Genomic DNA, 6,000 nt, shown 5'->3' with positions numbered 1-6,000 from the left:
AGCGATAAGTAGAAGAAAATAAAACAAGGCAGTGGGATAGGGTGTGGGGATTGGGGCAGAGGTACGTGAGATAAGGTGGCCAGGGAGGCCTCAGAGGATGTGATATTTGAGCTGAGGCCTGAATGGAAGGAAGGAGCTGACATCTGAAGGTCTGGGGTAAGTGTGTGAGGTAGAAGAACAGAATATGCAAAGGCCCTGAGGTGGGGCCATGTGTGTCACCTTCAAGGATTAGAAGGGTATCCTGTCTCGTCTATAACCATCTTAGCCAGTGGTTCCTCAAGAAACCTGCTAGGAAACTCTGAATGCTCTCACTGTAGTTCATGGGCATCTAGCCTAGCCCCACCCCTGCAGGCCTGCCTCATGGAGCCAGCCTCTCCTTTCAGTTGCAGAGTGAGGATCAGAGAGGGCTGTGACTTATTCAAAGTCACGCAGCCACATAGCAGCAGAGCTAGGCCTGGAGCCCTGATCCTCTGCCTCCTTGGCCAGGGTTACCTCATTACCACTTTACTTCTCCCCTTTGGAGGGGCTGTCTGGGCCTCACCCCTACTTGGATCTATCTCCCCATCTCTTCTCCCTGATCTCACCCTTACATACGCCATATAGCCTGCTCCCCAGTCCCTCTCCTCATTCTCTGTTCCAGCCTCACAGTTTTATATGCTGCCTCCAGTATATGCCTTGCTGGTTTCCATCTTTGGGTCTTTGCTCATGCTGCCTGTTCCTCCTCTGCTCTCTACTCAGTCAACTCCTACTTAGCCTTCTAGCTTAGTACCAATGACTCTTCCTCCAGGCAGTCTTCCAGGATTTCTCCCTCTTCCAAATTCCCTCAGTGCTGACTCCAGATCAGATGGACTCAGCCATTTTTCCCAAACACTGCCACTATCTCTCCCAGTCAGTCTTACTGAGAGCCTGCTCTGGGCCAGTAACTGTGCTGACCAGCTCTGGCTGTTCTGCTCTCAAGGAGCCCACAGATTCCTGAGGAAATAAATAGGCTGGAGGGGGCAGATGTGAGCCAGTTTGTCCACAAGGCTTTGACTCACTATGCTATCTGACCTTCCACAACCTTACAAAGTGTAAGTATCATCATGCCCACTCCATAGTTGAGGAAACAAGAGGCACAGAGAGGTAAAGGTAGTAAGCTGAGGTCACGCAGCCAAGAAGTGCTGATTCCTTACTCCAAATCCCATACTCTTTCAGCTCCCTGCCAAGATGGAAGCTTCCTAGGAGCTGGCTACTGGGCTGGTTCATCTGTCCTCTTCAGTGGAATCTGTAGGGGTGGAGCGAGACCCCTCCCCCCAGAACCCAGGCCAGTGCCAACCACGAAGTGGTTCACAGATGACCAGGAAGGTCTGCCTGGGAAGGGAGGGGGCTCTCTGACCTCACCCTGGGACCATATGCCACCCCCTCCTGTCGCCCAGTGGGTGTGGAGCTGTCTGGCCCCATCAGCTGGAAGGGGAGGAAGGAGGCTGGAGACCTGGAGCCTCGGCCCCAGGCTGGGCTGGGAGAAAGAGGAGCTGTGGGCCCACCTGGAGATTGGCAGCGTTTCTGGGTCAGGGCAGGAGAGGAAGTACGCAGAGAGAGTCGCTCCAGGCCAGGCCATCTGGGCTGAAATGCCGGCTGCTAGGGTGGGGGTAAGAAGGGGGGTCTGGGGCTCAGCCTGGAGAGTGGATCCCTGCCTCTCCCAGCCACAGGATTGGAGCCCTGAGCTTTGGAGCAGTGGGAGTGGAAGGCAGGGCACCTGTGGCCAGAACGCATCAGGCATCTGGGAGGGGTGGTCCAGGTAACTGAGAGGGAAAGGGGGTCTTGGCATCTCTTTCAGTCCCGAGGTGGACTGACCCCCAACTCTCATGTGTGACCTCGGGGGAGTCCCTCCCTCCCGTGGCCTCACTGCCCCATCTGCGGGGAGTGTTGTTGCTCCACCCTGACTGCTGGGGTGGGAGGGGCCATCAGACCCTCCATGTTTGGAGAATTGATGCCAGACCCCGGCTTGCGATGAATTAGGCAGGCTCCTCTGGCCAAGTGGCTGTCCTATAGGGCCCCAGCTTCCATCACCTGCTCTGAAGTTTCCTTCTAAACCTGACCTTCCAAGATTTTAATGACGGGCTGTTGTCATGTGTGAGGGAGATATATCCTCTTCTCTGGGCTTCTGGAGGGCAGGAGGTGGTGGTTTGGGACTGGAGGAAGTTTCTAGATCCTGATGGGATCCATGGAGGTGAGTTGGGCAGAGATAACTCGTCTTTATTTAACATGTGAAACCTCAGGCCCAGAGATGGCAAGGGCTTTCTTTGAGTTACGCAGTGCCCAAAGAAACAATGACCCCACCCACTGGCCTTCCACCCTATTAGAGCCCTGCCTCTCCCGAGGGTTCACCCTTAGCCCAGTTTCGGGTGACTTGATTTCAAAAAAACACTCGCATTCCCCGAGGCTCTGTCTGTGTGTGTTCCAATGTCCACGCCTGATTGCTTCCCTAGTTCTGCCTGTGTTAAGAGGGGCAGGGCCCGCTAAGCCCGGGATCATCGCCGCCCTGAGTGGGCCATTTTCTGTGAAGGATGTCATTAAGTTTGTTGATGGCTTTAGGAAGTCCAGGGGCTGGTGGGGGTGGTGGACACCTCGTTGGGCCTCGAGCACTCGAGCTTGACCTCTCGGGCTTGTCTCCACCTTCCGCCATGTCGGAGATCCCCCGCTCCAGCCCGCCCCATCTGAATGAAGGTCCTATACGTGGTCCAACCTCATTCCCGGACGAACAGTGGACACAGGAAGCCGTCATTGCCTGCCAGACAGGCCACCTCCCATGGCAGAGGCCCATGACCTTAACCGTGAATGTCCCGCAGCACTCCCACCCACACCCTGCCCAGGGCTCCAGCGACTCAAAGCTTGAGACCAGCCTGGGAGGCGGATGTGTGCAGGGCTGCCTAGCTGGGGACTTCCCCTGGTCGCCACTGCCCAGCCTCGTCCCGACAGGAAACCTGACAGGTCTGAGCCCTCCAGACACCCATTGTGTGGAGCCTGGTGGGCTCCGGTGTTTCCCCTGTCAGGACTCCTTCCCTTCTCGCCTCCTCCTGTTCCTTGTCAAAGCAGGCTGTTTCCCCTCCTCCATCTCTGCATTAAGTCCTGCTCAGTCTTAAGACTTTTGCTCTTTCCAGCCTGCCTGAGTTCAAATCCTGACTCCTAGTGCAAGCAGTGTGACCTTAGGGAAATTACTTACCCTCTCTGTGCCCCCAATAATTTCTGTAAAATGAAGGTGGTGACCATCTGCCTCATACGTTAAATGAGATAATGTGCATAGATAATGCAGACAGTAAATCCTGAACACAGTTTATTGCTATTAAATCCAAACTTCACCCTCTGACAGCCTTTTCGAGGCCAAACTTATAACCTTCCTATGTTAGAGGTCTTGGACTCTGTGGTCCCCTCCAGGCGTGAGCATCTCTCCTCCCTGAGTGGAGTCATGTGTTAGATAATGTTCATTATTGCTGTTGTTTTCCTCCTGCACAAAAATGGCCCTTCTGGAAAGGTCAGGCCCTTCTGCTTTGCGCGAAGCTGAAGAAGTAGGTGATCTGACTTTACGCTGGAGGAAACACTGTCCTGGATGGGCAATTTACGGCTTTTCAAGGGTAATTCTGACTATAAGCTTTTTTTGCTCCTTCCTCACTGACTGTAAACCTAACAGATGTGAGGCTGCACTGGGCTGGTCCCCTCCCTGCATCTGACCCCTCCTGACCCAGCCCTGGCCTGGCCTCCAGTTTACCTGGACTTCCAGCCCAGCAGGGTGTAATTCTCCTCCAGACCTCGATGCCAGTGGTCCTCTGCCTGCAGGGAAATTCTTTGGGTCCATCCCTCTCTGGTCTTCTCCTGTGTCCTCATTGTTCACATCTAACTGGTCGTGTGTGGCGGGGATGGGGGGTGTCTCTGTTGGGGGCTAAGGCTTCTTTAAAGAGGTGATGTTTGAGCTGGGTCCTGAGGGGTAAGGAGTTCACCAGGTGGGTGCAGAGGAAAAGCGTCATGGCAGCCATCTGGCCATCAGGGGGGCTGAGAGCAGATAGATCAGGGTGCATGGAGTGGGCTGGCTGCTTTGTGACAGAGTTTGGTCCTTTCCGGTACTCTGGGAGTTCACCTTTGGGGGCTTTTGAGGGACTCTGGAGGTGGTGGTGGGGTCGGGTGGGATCTGATTTAGCTAGTCCCCAGCCCCCTGCCTGGTACTTGCTAAACAGGCATATTTCCAGGCCCCCTCCAGACCCACCGAATCAAGAGTCTTGGAGGAACCCCAGAAATACGCACGTTTAATGAGCTGGGGCCATTTGGAGGCTGAGGGGCATGGAGGTAGGGGAGGTGGGAGCTGGGCCTATTCAGGAGACCCTCTGGAGGCAAAACTGAGGTGGGAGAACAAGACCACTGATGGGACTACCCTCCCTGCAGGGCCCGGGGTTCAGAGGTCAGCAGGACCTGGCCCTTGAAGGGGTCTGTTGCAGGAAGTGGTCGGGGTGGGGTGGGGGACATTTTCAGGTGCCCCTCCTCCAGCCGAGGCAGTCTCCAGAAGGGGGGCTGCTTCTGTTTGAAGAGAGGAGGCCACAGGGGCAGCGGGAGGAGGTGGGTGGCTTGCTCCACAGCGGGATTGATTCCAGATGCTCTGCTGGGTGTGCAGGGAGCAGCCTTTGTCTGCCTGCCCATCCCAGGGGTCCTGGACCTCCTCTCCTACCTCCCACCCTGTCCCTTTCCTACTCAGTCCTCCAGCTGGTACCGTGGAGATGTTCAGCTTGGGTGATTGGCAATGCCCACCCCATCCGAAGGCCAGAAATGCAAAAGCTTCTTCCTCTTCATTAGCTGACCCTCCCTCCACAAGGCAGATAGGTTAGGGAGTCTGTAACTTCTAGTAGGCGGGGAAACTGAGGCACAGAGAACGACTCGAGAATCCCAAGCATAAACAGAGTCTATGCCAGACCTCTGGAAGCCAACTGTGTTTACAGGTGAGATGCTGAGGTCCTGGCTGCTTTCCCTTCCCTCTACACACACTCACCTAAATCTGCTAGTTGGGGGCCTCAGGCTAAGACCACTTGTCCCAGCCTTAATCAGCTCGATCACTTGATCAGTGTCTCGTCTCCTTCATGGAAGGCTAGGCCCTGGCCAATCAGGGAGTTCCTGCTTTGGGGAGGAAACTGGGCCACGTGAAGTCCAGGCCCTGGGAACAGGATTCGTGTCCCCACCCTGAGCTGGACTTCCTGGGAGTCCTCCTCCCCCCCAAAACTGGTGGGCCTGGCTTCGGAGGTTATTCTTTCTGGAAGCGCCAAGGTGTGGGTAGGTGGCTGCGGGAGCCCCAGCTGAACGGGGAGGCTCTGAACTGGGTTCCTGTGTTCTGGAGGAGGCTTGCTAAGAGGGCCCACAGGTTGCCTCTGGATGGAGGAATTGGGTACTACTTTTCCCAGGGGCCTCTGCACTTGCAAAAGGGCCTCCTGGTGATGTCTGCTACTGAAAATGAGCTAGAGCAGTGCTTAACCCAAAGGAGGCTAATGGGGTCCTTGCAGGCCCTGTGGTTTTCCATCTTCCCCAGGGATTGGTCAGAGCTCTGGGGAGAGGGGCCAGGGGAGTTGATAGCTTCTGACAACCCAGACTGGGTTTGGAGGAGCAATACCCCTCCTGCCCCTCCCCCCTAATCCTGGGAAGGCGCCTGGCTTCCAGCTGTGATCCAGGCTTCTGACCTGGGGGCCCTCCCCTCTGGCTGAGGGAGCAAGGGAGGGGGTCCCCTTTGTGAGGTGCAAAACCTGGTCTGGATTCTTGCCGACTGCCCCGCCCCCTCCAGGGCCGCACCTTTTCAGCTGTGCTGGAGGAGGACATCCAGACTCCCTCAGGACCCACACGTGACTCTCCCACCAACACATCCTTAAGACTGCTTGTCAGAGCCCTGGCTAAGACCCTTTGCTTCTGCCGCTGAGGCAAGTCAGACCTCCTGTCAGAGCCTCAGTTTCCCCTTCTGTACTTGAAGGGATGGAACTGAGGCAGGTGGTTGTC

This window comes from Leucopleurus acutus (assembly GCF_964270905.1).
Source record: "Leucopleurus acutus genome assembly, chromosome: 7".
In the NCBI taxonomy this organism is placed as follows: Eukaryota; Metazoa; Chordata; class Mammalia; order Artiodactyla; family Delphinidae; genus Leucopleurus; species Leucopleurus acutus.
Note: the sequence above shows the minus strand (reverse complement) of the source record.